The sequence below is a fragment of the Caretta caretta genome, chromosome 2 (assembly GCF_965140235.1).
Source record: "Caretta caretta isolate rCarCar2 chromosome 2, rCarCar1.hap1, whole genome shotgun sequence".
Taxonomy (NCBI): Eukaryota; Metazoa; Chordata; order Testudines; family Cheloniidae; genus Caretta; species Caretta caretta.
The window spans coordinates 191,962,550-191,976,760 of record NC_134207.1 but is presented as its reverse complement, the minus strand read 5'-3'; the positions used below and the strand labels follow the sequence as shown (position 1 = coordinate 191,976,760).

Genomic DNA, 14,211 nt, shown 5'->3' with positions numbered 1-14,211 from the left:
TGCTGGCTGACAAATAGTGTTGTCCAAAAATAAAAGTGAACTCAAGTAATTCTACAGCAAAGGAGAAAAATAATCTATAGAAAAACTGCCATCTGTTTAACAAATAAGATGGATGCCAGCTTAAAATAGTGCCAGCAATTCCTACATAATACTGTAAACAAGAAGGATGTTATAATCCCAAGCAACACTTGGGTCAAGCAAAATTAAAACATCCAAACTGCTGGCATCTTACTACTGTAATAAATTATTAAAAACTCTGAGAAATTCCAATCTAGATTTCATTAGGATAGAGCACAGAGATTGCTCTATTCAGAGGTTGTTTTCTACTTCATGGTGATATAACTGAGAAGCCATTACCAGTTCTAGGGTCTTGACCAAAAATAGAGAATTTGAGGTAGGTTATTAATTACATAGAATATATCTGGATTAGGTCTGGGTTTATTTGACAATTGAATTTCTGCAGTTAGTTTTAAAATGGCAAGAATGACAATGCAGTATTGATAATTATGGTGACATTTTAGCAGCAGTATGTGGGATAATCTATGGGAAGTACTCTTTTTGTATGAAACTTACAGCAAATAAGGTGTAAGCAACTTGTTTTTGGTAACGTGTGCTTGGCATATTTTGCAAATGAAATACATTCGTCAACTAGAATTTGTATATCTTTTCCAAGATGCATAATTTTTCACATATTGTCCTGAGGGAAGTCCAGAACAACAGATAGGCAAACATGAAAGCTTTGTACAACTGTCTGTTCGCGGTTAGGTTCAGACCTGAAACGCTGGCAAGGTTTTATTCAGTTTTGAGCAAAACTCAGGCCAAGTTTGGGGTACTAGGGAAAGGAGTTATCATGTTGGGTGTAAACTTAGTTGTTTTAATGGAATTCAACCAGAAATGAAGCAAAACTCTTATGGTTTTGTATGAATTACATTTTCTTTTTCTCTTTATGCCCAGAACTCAAACGTGAGATGTAAACCCACACAGAACAATATTTTTAAAAAGATCATGTGAAACCCTGGAAACATTAAACTGTTGACCTTAGACTACTTCTACCACTGTTAAAAGAAGTCAGGATAGCAGAAGAGAATAAAGAACTCCTGTCAGTTGTATCACTGATGAATAGAAATGTCAGTTAAATTATAATAAATTGGGAAGGCCAGAAAAATGTGGGTTTTAGAAAGATCTTACGAATTAAAGGGAAATTTCTGAATCTAAATGATATTTCAGCATCCTGGGAGGCTGACTTTCTCTTGCATTTCACTGTGACGGTGAACTCCTAGCCCTGTTAAAGTCAATGGTAGTTCAGTTGAGCCAAGATCTTACTTTAAATCTTCAAATTATATCCTTAATTGGCATATCTAGATTCTTCATCAAAGTGACCTCTGGGAATCAAAAGAAGATGAAACAAGGTTAGTTCTCTACTGACTAAGTTGACCCTGTTTTTTTTCAGATGCTTTTTTTATTGGTTGTCTCCAGAAAATTCAACCATGTCAGCAAAAAACCAGGGTAAGAGGAGACATTTTGAGTAGAGGTCTTGTTCTTTGGCTGCCTGTTCATTCTCTGCACCTTTCTGACCTCAAATTTGATGAGTTGCATGGCCACTATTGGATCTTTGAAGCTGCAGTATACTTCATGACCTTAATGCAGCCATCTGTGAGAGAGGGGAAGAGGAAGGAAAGATCTGTTTAGCTGTGGAATCTCCTACTCTCACTTTCACATAGTTTCTGAGCAGTGGCATACAAGGACACATAGAAGAGGTGAGCTCCATGTTCACCCTGTAAATCTTGCCCTTCACTCTGCCCTTTGCAGCAGAACTGGCCTAGTTCTGCTGTGAGGGGAACCCCACATAGTAGCAGGATTTGCACCAACTTGAATGAAAGAGGATTCAACACCCTTCAATTCTACATTATTTCTAATAGCTACATCTACTATACTTGCCTCTTTTAATGGTATTCAGTCCACACTTAGAATCATAGAATCATAGAATATCAGGGTTGGAAGGGACCTCAGGAGGTCATCTAGTCCAACCCCCTGCTCAAAAGCAGGACCAATCCCCAATTAAATCATCCCAGCCAGGGCTTTGTCAAGCCTGACCTTAAAAACTTCTAAGGAAGGAGATTCTACCACCTCCCTAGGTAACGCATTCCAGTGTTTCACCACCCTCCTACTGAAAAAGTTTTTCCTAATATCCAACCTAAACCTCCCCCACTGCAACTTGAGACCATTACTCCTTGTCCTGTCCTCTTCTCCCACTGAGAATAGTCTAGAACCATCTTCTCTGGAACTACCTCTCAGGTAGTTGAAAGCAGCCATCAAATCCCCCCTCATTCTTCTCTTCTGCAGACTAAACAATCCCAGTTCCCTCAGCCTCTCCTCATAAGTCATGTGTTCCAGACCCCTAATCATTTTTGTTGCCCTTCGCTGGACTCTCTCCAATTTATCCACATCCTTCTTGTAGTGTGGGGCCCAAAACTGGACACAGTACTCCAGGTGAGGCCTCACCAATGTTGAATAGAGGGGGACGATCACGTCCCTCCATCTTCTCGCTATGCCCCTACTTATACATCCCAAAATGCCATTGGCCTTCTTGGCAACAAGGGCACACTGCTGACTCATATCCAGCTTCTCGTCCACTGTCACCCCTAGGTCCTTTTCCGCAGAACTTCTGCCTAGCCATTCGGTCCCTAGTCTGTAGCGGTGCATTGGGTTCTTCCGTCCTAAGTGCAGGACCCTGCACTTATCCTTATTGAACCTCATCAGATTTCTTTTGGCCCAATCTTCCAATTTGTCTAGGTCCCTCTGTATCCTATCCCTGCCCTCCAGCATATCTACCACTCCTCCTAGTTTAGTATCATCCGCAAATTTGCTGAGAGTGCAATCCACACCATCCTCCAGATCATTTATGAAGATATTGAACAAAACCGGCCCCAGGACCGACCTCTGGGACACTCCACTTGACACCAGCTGCCAACTAGACATGGAGCCATTGATCACTACCCGTTGAGCCTGACAATCTAGCCAACTTTCTACCCATCTTTATAGTGCATTCATCCAGCCCGTACTTCTTTAACTTGCTGACAAGAATACTGTGGGAGACCGTGTCAAAAGCTTTGCTAAAGTCAAGAAACAATATATCCACTGCTTTCCCTTCATCCACAGAACCAGTAATCTCATCATAGAAGGCGATTAGATTAGTCAGGCATGACCTTCCCTTGGTGAATCCATGCTGACTGTTCCTGATCACCTTCCTCTCATGTAAGTGCTTCCAGATTGATTCTTTGAGGACCTGTTCCATAATTTTTCCTGGGACTGAGGTGAGGCTGATTGGCCTGTAGTTCCCAGGATCCTCCTTCTTCCCTTTTTTAAAGATTGGCACTACATTAGCCTTTTTCCAGTCATCTGGGACTTCCCCCATTCGCCACGAGTTTTCAAAGATAATGGCCAATGGCTCTGCAATCACAGCCGCCAATTCCTTTAGCACTCTCGGATGCAACTCGTCCGGCCCCATGGACTTGTGCACGTCCAGCTTTTCTAAATAGTCCCTAACCACCTCTTTCTCCACAGAGGGTTGGCCATCTACTCCCCATGCTGTGATGCCCAGCGCAGCAGTCTGGGAGCTGACCTTGTTAGTGAAGACAGAGGCAAAAAAAGCATTGAGTACATTAGCTTTTTCCACATCCTCTGTCACTAGTTTGCCTCCCTCATTCAGTAAGGGGCCCACACTTTCCTTGGCTTTCTTCTTGTTGCCAACATACCTGAAGAAACCCTTCTTGTTACTCTTGACATCTCTTGCTAGCTGCAGCTCCAGGTGCGATTTGGCCCTCCTGATTTCATTCCTACATGCCCAAGCAATATTTTTATACTCTTCCCTGGTCATATGTCCAACCTTCCACTTCTTGTAAGCTTCTTTTTTATGTTTAAGATCCGCTAGGATTTCACCGTTAAGCCAAGCTGGTCGCCTGCCATATTTACTATTCTTTCGACACATCGGGATGGTTTGTCCCTGTAACCTCAACAGGGATTCCTCGAAATACAGCCAGCTCTCCTGGACTCCTTTCCCCTTCATGTTAGTTCCCCAGGGGATCCTACCCATCCGTTCCCTGAGGGAGTTGAAGTCTGCTTTCCTGAAGTCCAGGGTCCGTATCCTGCTGCTTACCTTTCTTCCCTGTGTCAGGATCCTGAACTCAACCAACTCATGGTCACTGGCTCCCAAATTCCCATCCACTTTTGTTTCCCCCACTAATTCTTCCCGGTTTGTGAGCAGCAGGTCAAGAAAAGCTCCCCCCCCCAGTTGGTTCCTCTAGCATTTGCACCAGGAAATTGTCCCCTACATTTTCCAAAAACTTCCTGGATTGTCTATGCACCGCTGTATTGCTCTCCCAGCAGATATCAGGAAAATTAAAGTCACCCATGAGAACCAGGGTGTGCGATCTAGTAGCTTCTGCAAGTTGCCGGAAGAAAGCCTCATCCACTTCATCCCCCTAGTCCGGTGGTCTATAATAGACTCCCACCACTACATCACTCTTGTTGCTCACACTTCTAAACTTAATCCAGAGACACTCAGGTTTTTCTGCAGTTTCATACCGGAGCTCTGAGCAGTCATACTGCTCCCTTACATACAGTGCTACTCCCCCACCTTTTCTGCCCTGCCTGTCCTTCCTGAACAGTTTATAACCATCCATGACAGTACTCCAGTCATGTGAATTATCCCAGCAAGTCTCTGTTATTCCAATCACGTCATAATTCCTTGACATCACCAGGACCTCCAGTTCTCCCTGCTTGTTTCCAAGGCTTTGTGCATTTGTATATAAGCACTTGAGATAACCTGCTGATCACCCCTCATTCTCAGTATGAGGCAGGAGCACTCTCCTCACAGACGTTCCTGCCTGTGCTTCCTCCTGGTATCCCGCTTTCCCACTTACCTCAGGGCTTTGGTCTCCTTCCCCCGGTGAACCTAGTTTAAAGCCCTCCTCACTAGATTAGCCAGCCTGCTCGCAAAGATGCTCTTCCCTCTCTTCGTAAGGTGGAGCCCGTCTCTGCCCAGCACTCCTCCTTCATGGAACACCATCCCATGGTCAAAGAATCCAAAGCCTTCTCTCCGACACCACCTGCGTAGCCATTCGTTGACTTCCATGATTCGACGGTCCCTACCCAGGCCTTTTCCTTCCACGGGGAGGATAGACGAGAACACCACTTGCACCTCAAACTCCTTTATCCTTCTTCCCAGAGCCACGTAGTCCGCAGTGATCCGCTCAAGGTCATTCTTGGCAGCATCATTGGTGCCCACGTGGAGAAGCAGGAAGGGGTAGCGATCCAAGGGCTTGATGAGTCTCGGCAGTCTCTCCGTCACATTGCGAATCTTAGCCCCTGGCAAGCAGCAGACTTCTTTGTTTTCCCGGTCAGGGCGGCAGATAGATGACTCAGTCCCCCAGAGGAGAGATTCCCCGACCACCGCCACCCGCCTCCTTCTTGGGAGTGGTGGTCGTGGAACCCCCAACCTCAGGACAGTGCATCTCATGCCTTCCAACCAGCAGAGTCTCCTTCTGCTTTCTCCCCCCAGACATATCATCTGGTCCACTCTCCGCAATGGTACCTGTGGAGAGAACATGAAAGCGGTTAGTTACCTGTGTCCGCGTTGCTGGAACCTGGACATTCCCCCTTCTTCTTCTGGAGGTCACATGTTGCCAAGCTTCTTCACTGGCCTCTTGGCTCCGCTGTGCAACCTGCTCTAAATCTTTAGAGCTTTGTGCCCGTAGAAGCATATCCTGACTTTTGTCCAGAAAATCCTCAGATTCTCGTATGCAACGCAGGGTCGTTATCTATTGCTCCAGACCTTCAATCTTCTCTTCCAATATGGAGACCAGCTTGCACTTTGTACAGACAAAGTCGCTTCTGTCCTGTGGAAGAAAGACAAACATGGCACATCCAGTGCAGGTCACAACAGCTGAACCCCCCCCCCCCTTCCATATCACTTTCCTACTATGAGCTTCCTCAGAGACATTGGCAAGATGTAAGCCTCACTGGGCTCACTCCAGGCGAACTCCCAGGCAAACTCCTGCTGTGTGCTGCTCTGCTGTTCCCCGCGGCTCAGCTGGTTCGCCGCCGCTCAGCTGGTTCACAGAGCTCTGGCTATTTTTAATATTGTGATATTGATATTTTCTCAGGATTCACTTCCTAAAATTAGCTGAAGTAATTTAAAATGAAAATATCCTCATGGTAATCCAAGTTCGCAATCAAAACTTCTGGCATAAAAACTGCAATAATGGTTGGAGGAATGGGGCAGAAATTATTAGAAATGTAATTTTGTTGGAAACGGATTGGATTTTCATTCAGGGACCTAGTAAACTCTTTCCAAGAATTATATCAATAACTGAATTTTGTTTTCCTGAGCTAAGTTAATGTCCCTGTTACATTTAAAGCCTCTACCTTCGAATTCTTCTGTGTGATCTTGGCAGATTCTGACAGATGGTCTATGGAGTTCAGGTGTATTGGGCTCCACATGCATCCTGTCATGGGATTTTCATTTTAGCTTCACTTGTTTCTCTTTGTTTATGTTCCTGTCAGATTTTATTTTGTTAGTTTTTTTTAAAAATTATTCATCTGAAGAGGGACTGAAGATGCACAGAAAAGGTGCATAATTGAGACTACAGCGATTCTAAAAAGTAGCGGTAGAATTTGTGTATTGTAGAGATTACTAATACTTGACATATGAAGCATTTTGTTTCTAATTAATTTGCATTTCTTGTTTCTTTTTATTGCACTGTTTCATTTTAATATTATGGCTTTGCAGTACAGAAAGGCAAGGTTAAAGGCAAGATTCACCAAAACTCTTCCTAACCACTTTCCAAAAGACATGCAGAGAAACGTGCAGGGCTATGAAAAATAACACATGTTCTGCAAGTTTGTAGGGTAAGGGCTAGCATACAAGTGTTCGGTTCAAATAAACCACTCACGTATGTTGTCTAAACTGCACACACACAAACTGTTTTTGTTTGAAGTCCTATCCCTATGCTGGATCATGCAAAGCATACTTGTGTACTAAGGGGGTGTGTTCTATTTCATGTGCATATGTGTGCCTTTAAAACTAGTGGCTATTTTATATGAGAATTAACAGAGAAGTGTAGACATTTTGGGTGTAATCAGGGCTTCACTGTCACTCTGTCAGGATGTAACTTTGTTACTTACATCAGACTTTCCTGTATAACAATGTAGTGCAGGAGTCCAGAGTCCATCTCTTTTGAGGTCAGGCTTATTACATGTCCCCTGCCGCACCAAAGACATATAGAAAGTTTTCTAAAGAAACAACTCTTCTATGCTTTAGAGCAGTGATTTTCAAACGTTTTAGGCAGCATACCCCCTTCCAAATAATGTAGTCTACTGCATACCCCCTTCTGAGATAGGGTCATAATATACCTATGATTAGATTGCCAAGACTTACTAAATAAAATGTGTTGTGTGCCATTACAGAATTTTTCTCACATATCCCATGATGAGAGCTCATGGACACCTAGGGTACACATACCCCAATTTGAAAACCACTGCTTTAGAGTAACCTTCTACTCTTCTGATTATTTGAAATATAGTTGTATTTAAATAAACATTGTGGTCAAAGCAAAGATCACAGATTTCATATTCAGGTACAAATGGTAAGTCAGACAGGCAGATAGTGTAACTCAGGACAGCTCCAGTGAAGTCCTCTCCAGTGGCACCTCCCAGAAAAAAATTTCACGAGAAAAACTTCACAACCCATGTAAAGTGTTATATACGGAAACAATCTAACCAGATCTGGTGTTCTTTGAGTGGTCCTTACCTAGCTTTTAGGCAACTCTGGATGAGTAATAAGAATCTGCTGAAATGTAATCCACGATGCAGAAAATCCCAGTTTGGTCTCTGACTGATTGCCCAGATTATCCACAGACAGGGGCGGCTCTACCAATTTTGCTGCCCCAAGCAGTTGCCGCCGAATTGCTGCCACCGCTACAGTGGCGAAGCTGCTGCCAAATTGCCCCCGCGCCTGGAAGAGCGGCGGAGCTGCCGCCCAAAAGCGCCGGATTGCTGCCGTGGGACACGGACTGCCGCCCCATTCTCAATGCCGCCCCTAGCACCTGCTTGGAAAGCTGGTGCCTGGAGCCGGCCCTGTCCACGGATAAATACGCATAAAAATGAAAGAGTGCTTAGTACATTTTGCATGTTTTATTATTTCTTATACTAGAATACAGCAAGTTGTATACTTGGGAAAAGTCTTTGGAATTTTTATTTTTTTCCACAGTTGTAGTTTGTGCAGCATTTCTGAAAGGCATGTATAGATAGAGATAACTCCAATAGAATTGAGATGGTGATTAGTTTAAAGCATCTAAAGCTTGTTTTTTCTCTTTGTTCCCTTCCTTGTCTCCAGTAAATTTGGAAAGAGAAGAACCAAAGGCTGACTGAGCTGGCACTGTCATTTCATTCATTTGAGCTTTAGGTCCAAGCATACAATCCGGTGTCAGATACCCCAGAGTTGTTAGCATGCTGATTACTTTGCATTCCAAAAAAGTTTGGGTATAGTACAATAATTGCTTAATAACGTCAGTGCTTTTTCATTATCTCTGATGTAGTCGTCTAATTGTTCTTAATGATACCTATTTCCCTTCCTAAGAATAATGGGCCAAATCCTCAGCTTATGTAAATCAGTGTAGCTCCATTGAGATCAATGCAGCTATACCTATTTACATGAGCTGAGGATCTGGGGAGGCTGCTTCATGTGCCCCTACCCCCATGCCAACTTCCCAGATCTTTATCCTTCTACTGCACCCCACTCTGAAATCCTCCAGGCCACTCCAAGCTTTGGCTTCTTCTCTTGCCACCCTCAGGCTCCTTTGCTCCCAGAAAAGCCCTCTGCAAGGTAGGGGTTGACACCTCTGAGGTACAAAAAAATGGGACATCCAGGATGATCCTGAGCCCATAAAACTGGACATCTGACAATGTATACTGAACACCCTGACAGATTTCCTGGGAAAGCTGGTGTGTGTACTGAGCACCCTTACAGATTTCCCAGGACAGCTACCTCAAAAAAAGGGATGATCCTGGGAAAACCTGAACAGGTGGCAATGTCTAATGTCACTCTCCTCTAATGACAGGTTTCAGAGTAACAGCCGTGTTAGTCTGTATTCGCAAAAAGAAAAGGAGTACTTGTGGCACCTTAGAGACTAACCAATTTATTTGAGCATGAGCTTTCGTGAGTTACATCTGATGAAGTGAGCTGTAGCTCACGAAAGCTCATGCTCAAATAAATTGGTTAGTCTCTAAGGTGCTACAAGTACTCCTTTTCTTTTTACTCTCCTCTAATGTCACTTCAATATCTTAGTACCTATTGGCTTTCCCCACTTCTCCCCAGCTTTCTGTGGCTCTTGTCCATCCCCCTCTCTCTGAGGTGTGCCAGGGTGAGTGGGATCTTTCTTCCCTGCCCCAAAACTCCTCAGAGGGAGGGGGATGAAAAGCAGGTAGAGAAATGTCCCATCAAGAAATGTCAGCTTGGCAGCTATGCTACATCATTAGCTGAGTGTGAGGACAGTATCTAAATTTCAAAAGATGTGGTTCTGTCACAGAATTTTGAATTGAAGAAGATTTGCAATTTCTACTGTAGAAATTATAGAAGGTTATAACTAGATTAATACAAATCCGGGATCATTAAAAAATGTTTTTTATAATAAATAGTTACCAGCATATATAAAAAGCCTGTTTTACTTCCTTAAGACTTAGTTTAATGTAAGGGTTCAATTCATATAACTTTTTAAAGGTCCTAATCCTGCAAACCTTTATCACATAACTAGTCTTTACTATCACATGTAATCTCCTTGAAGTAAATAGGTCTACTCACCTGAGTAAGCATTTGTGGTATCTGGCCCTAAATAAATATAAAACACAAAATCCACTTAACTAATAATAGTCTTCCAATGTTCCTTCTAGTTATTTGAATTTGCCTCATGTACGTGAATGTTTTGGAAATTTTATATTGAAAGGAACTTCATTAGTTGGCCTAAAATAAATGATCCCCTGCTAATTGACAATCCACCCACATTCTGGAAAAGAGTGACAGTTCCTGAAAGCATATAAAACACAGTTCATTGCTTGGATTGTGTCCTTTTAGAGCTGCAAAGAGAGTTTTGTTTTTACATTTCCTAAGATGAATAAAAGAAATATTTTTCTGAAGTACTCTACTGAAGTACATGTTGTTTTCTTGTGATCCTTAGTCTTTAGTTTACTGAATTCCCCCTACACAAATCCCAGCATGTTGGAGGATATCTGCTAAACACCGTAGAGCAGAGCTTTTCAACCTTTTCCCATTTGCGGACTCCTAACATTTTTTGAAGGGTGGTGTGAACCCCTTTGGAAATCTTAGACATAGTGTGCGGATCCCCAGAGGTCCATGGCCACAGGCTGAGAACCACTGCTGTAGAGTATTGTGAGAAATTTGAAATGCTTTAAATATTGGGGCTTATTGGTCAACATAATGGCAGATGAAATAGAACTTTGATAAATATAACGTATATTGGCAATCAGCTATTCTGTGCTGCTTATAAAAGCTAATGAGTTCTGAACTTGCATGCCCGCCCCCCCGATGGAAATGACAGATGCAGACCCTGTCTTGAGGAGCTTACAATTGTTGGGTGAGAAGGTTACAATAAATAATTTTTCTAGAGAGAGACAAGTATGTCAGGAAATTATTCTTCTTCAGAATTCCTTGTGCTATCAAGCTGATAGAGTGCTCCACAAAGTTACTGGAATTTTGATTTTCTGTTTTTTGAGTGTTTAATTAAAATGTCAATTTTGGCCTCACTACCTTAAAAGCACTGTAGCAGAGGTTGGAAAGATCCACAGAAGAGCAACAACAAAGGGTTAAAAATACAACAGTACTTACATATGAAGACAAGACTGATAAAGCTTGGATTATTTATTCTGCAAAGCAGAAGTATCAGAGGGATGTTGACTGTGATTGTGAAAGGTATAGTGAAAACTGATCAGGCTCTCTTTTCTATGTGATCAAATAATATGAGCATAAGGGGCCATTCTATGAAATTAATGTGCATCACATTTACAAAAATGAAATGGTACTTTACACAGCTAGCAAACCTATAAATTTCACTAACACAAAAGGTCATCAAACCAAATCTCTGGCTGGATAATTTTATGACCACTAATAATATTAGTAGCTATTCCAGCTAAGATTATAAAAGTAATCAAATTATATGCTTCAAGGCATAAACTGATTGCTTATGGTAATCAGGAATAGATTTCCCTTCCCCATGTGCAGCAATGCACAGATAGCTGAATGCATCCGGGTGTCTTTTTCATCTTACTCTGAAGCCTCAGGTGTGGGTAGGATACTGGACTAAATAGATAAATGCACTGATCTGATATGGCAAATCTTATGTTCCTGATGGCACCTTAAGCAATTTCAGGTGCCAAAATCTGCAGCTTCAAAACAGATTGTATCTGCAAAAGCCAGCTGCAACACATTGTCTGTCAGATTGGGATTCTCCCTTCTTTTCCTTCCCACTGCCTGCTTTCATTTCTGTTTAACAGTTTCAGATACCATGTATATATGCACTTCTGTGTATAATGTGTGTGTGTACCTGTGTTGAGAGAACATTTCCTCGCGTAACAATTGTCTTGCCTCCTAGTTTGATAGCCTTCTAAAGACTATCAGCATAAATACTTCTTTACTCTATTAATATTCACTGTTTTGGGGGATATGGGAGCTGCTAGGTACCCAACACTTTTGGAAATCAGGCACTCATTTAGGTACTTAAATATGGAGTGAGCATAACTGGACTTTAAGCACCCACTACTGATAATCTTGGACCAATTGTACTGAGGTTCAGTTTTAGAAAGCACCACTGAGAAACATGTACCTGATATTTTGCCTCTTTTTTGTCTGTATTATGTGTACAGCATGGGCCTCACTTTCATCTCCAAAATGTAACAACTTGGTCTCATTTTTAATTGCAGACTAGACCAATATGCTTTCTAAAAGTTGTATTTAACTAATCAAAAGTGAATAACTGAAATTTGTCATATCTGCTATAGTTGTTTCCTTGGACTGTCATTGTATCTGCTTGAATCAGTTCTACCCACACATAAGTAAAGTGGTTTAAAGTCTTTAGACGGAATGCTTGGTGGAATTGCAAAGTGGTGTTATTATAATTATCTAATATGTAAGTCTGTCACCATATCTCAGTGGGTCACAGCTGAGAATGCCAGATTCAGGACAAACTCCTGAAAAATAGAGCAGACTCACCCCAAACTGGTGGTTATTCTATCATTAGATTATACCAAGCCAGTAACAAAAGTAAACTTCTGTTTTACCACACTGATTAACAAGAAGTCAAAAATGCAGTCTCCTTAGGCATTCCAGCCTTTGTCTCACCACCCAGACACTGGACTTTATGATGAGTGGTTACTGAAAACCAATTTAATCAAATATAGGGTCGTTCCAATGTCAAGAGATCAGCCACTTAGCCAGGTCAATATATAACTCAGATCTTACCCAATAATCACACTGCTGCCAATCTTTGAGTAACTAAAATCTAAACAATTATTAATAAAAGAAAAGATGAAGAGAGTTTAAAATCTTTAATAGATCGTATACATACAATAATTGCAAACTCCTTATATCAGGTTTGTAGCAGTGAAGTTATAGACTTCTGGCTTGTAAAGTCTCTGCTAACTCCCAAAAGATTGGAAGGTCCTCAGTCCATAATGCAATATGCTCCTTTTAGTTGTAAATCCACAGTCCAGAGAATCTGGGCAGGAAAGAGGCAAAATGGAGGTATCTCAGAGGTCTTTTATACCCTTTGCCATATGTCTGTAAATTGAGTAACTCAAACACAGTTCACAGCCGCAGTTTGTGGAAAGTTACTGGCCTAAGATGGAGTCCAAGGTCACATGAGCATATCACATGTCCTTACATGCTTTGATGACTCTCAGAGTCAGCCATTGCCCATATCTGTGCTGAGGCGTCCACGAGAAGACTTACTGGATGGGATGAATTTATTGTATGGCCCATTGTTAGAGTGAAGTGTCCTTAATAGGCCATCAAGCATGAATAGTCCATTCACAATGGGCTGGAGAGACTGGATGTAAACTACCCTGTGGGTTTCAAAGCAGTAGCCGTGTTAGTCTGTATCAGCAAAAACAACAAGGAGTCCTTGTGGCACCTTAGAGACTAACAAATGTATAAGCTTTCATGGGTTAAGGGGTTTAGCCCATGAAAGCTTATAAATTTGTTAGTTTCTAAGGTGCCACAAGACTCCTTGTTGTTTTTACCTTGTGGGTGTTACCCCAGGAACAAACACATTTGATTTATAGATACATAGCCAATATTCAGAGCTTCAGATACAGTGATGATACATGAATTTAAACAGGATAATCTTATTTAGCAAAAAATAACTTTTCCATTGACACCTTATATGACAGGCTTTGCACAAGACCTGTTGCAACTGTACAACACAGGCAACATCAGTGACATAAATGGTCATATTTCAGTCATCACAAAGTCATATGAGTATCAGGATATTTGTCCTAAATATATTCTATCTGGAGATCTTTCAGCTCCATTAGAACCTTGAAGAAGAGCCCCACAATGGGTGAGAGAAGGGGAAATCAAGGCACTCATTTAAAATTCACTGTTCACATAGCATCCTCTTGATTTTGATAGTTTAAAAATGGAGCTGGGCCTGAGCAGGTCCTCACATTTAAACATTCTTTTCTCTCATGTCCCCTGTATAAAATTTTCAAGGGGATTCAGATTTGAATTTTTTTATATGAACCCACCACTTAGGTTTTGGTTCTGGTTTGACTCTAAAACTGGAAGGGGTCTAATGTCTGAAATAATGAGGCTTGGATGTGTGCCTAGGTGACTGCAATCTCACTAGAACGCTCTTTCCTGTGAGTTTTCCATCATTTGAAGCCATTTTAGGTGCTTTTCTAGTCCTGGTTTGACCTCAAACCTAAACCCCCAAAGATAGCCTAAACAAATCTGTATCTGAACATCACCTCTCTGCCGGTCTCTAGTTAAAACAACCAGTACTGACTGTAACAAACACAAAAGCTGATTTATATAATAATCTTTTAATGTGGTTTAACTTTCCTGCCTATGTCTGTGGAAATGAAATTATAATGGCTACAGGCTTTACAAATGCTAAGTAGTAGCAGATGATTCTATGGTCT

The 14,211-nt window shown here is 41.8% G+C and overlaps 1 protein-coding gene across 6 annotated transcripts in view; it reads left to right on the top strand.

The window, feature by feature from the left end:
- Positions 1-14,211, top strand: part of NEK11 (NIMA related kinase 11) — a 166,700-nt gene that overhangs the window by 67,513 nt on the left and 84,976 nt on the right. The window lies entirely within an intron of this gene.